A 2,473-nucleotide genomic window follows, 5' to 3' on the forward strand; every position below is an offset into this window, starting at 1 on the left:
CTCTTTCTGAACTACCTGGCTCTATTCCCACATTTTGCTATTTACCATCTCCCTAAATTCAACAAGGATTTCTGAATGACTTTTCTGCTTTTTAGCTTATTTGTCCTCGTTATCTTGAACTAATAATATGGGTGATTTTACTTTCCCATTTGGTAACTTAAGTCCTTGCGACCAGAGATTTCATCTCTTGCCTTGATAATTTTGATTTTCACAGTTCTTGGAAAACCCACATTCAAAGGACATATCTTGGATTTAATTTGCTGTACTGGACTCACTCGATTGCCCTGTACTGGAAGAATTTCCCTTTCAGATCATTTTCCCTTACATTTCAATATGACTCTTACTATCTAACCACCAAACCCTTGTGTAATAACTTTTGGAATCTTAAAAATACCAACATGGACAATTTTCCCAATGGTTGATACCTTGTGGAATCGTACAAACCATTCTCCCCCAGACTTGTTACTTTTAAAACGAAGGACTTCTTGACATTTTGAATTCGGTGCCCATTCCAAACCCGATCATTTTCATTTACACACACTCCCCCATGGTTTAACCCTGCGCATTTAAAAATCTAAGGTCGGCAATTAGAACAGCTGTACAGAACAAGTCTTAATGTTCTAAAAAATGTATTCCAGCCATATGCATCACTATAGGGACACATACAGCATGCTAAAGCTCCTATTTTACTCCCCTAATTTCTTCCAACAAAGGGAACTCTGGAACACTTTTTTCCTGCTCAGATGCTAACAAGTCCCCAGACTCTCTTTCCTTGCACTGCCTTTCTAATGAATTCTGTAACACCTTAATGACATTTTTAATGAAAAAAATCCAGGCAATACATTATAATTTAGGCTCTACTGCTACTGACTCCACCACTGATGATTTTCCTCCTCCTCTCATTCATTTTCCATGTTTGAGTTTCCCCTCCACCTCAGAAATCGTGGATCTCATCAATGTTCTAAGCCTTGACCTGTCACCTAAATCCAATTCCAGTGCTCGGGTTAAACTGCCTTCCCTCGCTGGCTCCTCTCGTTTTTTCAATTATTCATTGTCACTTTCCATCGAATTGTTCCCATCTATAAAACTGCAGTGATTCACCTTACTGAAAAACATGGGGTTGACCCTACTGACTTCAATAATTTCCAACCAATTTCTAATCTTCCTTTTATCTCAAAGGTTCTTGAAAAAATTGTGGCTTTCCAACTACATCAGCATTTATCTGCTAACAGTTTATATGAACCATTCCAGTCAGGTTTCCCGGCGTTTTCACAGCACTGAGATGGCACTAATTAAGATCACTAATGATCTCTTAGTGGCTCCAGACTCAGGCCTAATCACAATCCTTGTTCTTTGACCTAATGTGCTGCATTGACACTGTCTGTCACTTCACCCTACAAAAGGTTTTTCTGCACTAGGTATTTCTCACATTCCGTTAACCTGGTTTAAGTCATATCTACAGACAGAACTCAATTCATTCAGCTGGACACATGTACCTCCACTCCCACTCCTGTTAGTATCTGGGGTTCCTCAAGGTTCTGTCCTTGGCCCCTGCTGTTTATCATTTATCTGTTTCCCTTTTGGGGTTTCATTTTTCGTAAATGGAAGATAAACTTTCATTTTCACGGGCGACCAGTTATATATCTCAACTTCACCATCTCATCGCTTCCACCATCCTCCTTACTAATTGCCTTGCTCAGATTAAGTCCTGGTTCTCTTCTAACTCTTTTAGTTGAACTCCAATAAACTGGGTGCTTCTTATGACACGAAATCTGCAATGCAAAGGCATCAAAGATCTCAGTATTAATAGACAACACATCTGTTACCTGTACAGATCAGATAAAAAGCCTTGGTGTAATTCTGGACAGCACGTTGTCTTTCCAGTCTCACATCAGTTCTGTTACTCAGGCAGCTTACTTCCACCCGAAACATTTCCCTGTGTCATTTCTGTCAAATCACTGCCATTTTATTCTACAGTTTGGTCACCTCCTGCTTGACTATTGCAACTCACTTCTTTCTCTTTGGTCTGCCCCAAAATGTACTACATAAACTTCAACTTATTCAAAAATTGCCTCGTATAATCAACAAAACACCCTACTCGACCCACATCACACCGTTTTTCCCAACAGTTCATTTGGCTGCCAAAAAAGTTCAGGAGTCAACTACAAAATTTAGTCCTTCATATAAGGCCTTTTCATAATCTTCCCCATATCTCTCACAGCTCTACAAGTCACTACACCCTTTCGCTACTCAGATCATCTTCTTCCATAAACTTAAAAAAAACCCACCAGCACGTCTTGTCACGATTGGATACGAGGCATTTAGCAGATCGGCACCCTTTCCCCTATGGAACTCATTACCTGCTTACCTTAGGAACATGACTACCCTTCCCCAAATTTCCCAGGCTAATCTCAAAACTCATTTGTTCAAAATTGCTTATTCACTAGTAATTTTGGTGTTTTATCTGATGTTT

The sequence above is a fragment of the Polypterus senegalus genome, unplaced genomic scaffold, assembly GCF_016835505.1.
Source record: "Polypterus senegalus isolate Bchr_013 unplaced genomic scaffold, ASM1683550v1 scaffold_920, whole genome shotgun sequence".
Taxonomy (NCBI): domain Eukaryota; kingdom Metazoa; phylum Chordata; class Cladistia; order Polypteriformes; family Polypteridae; genus Polypterus; species Polypterus senegalus.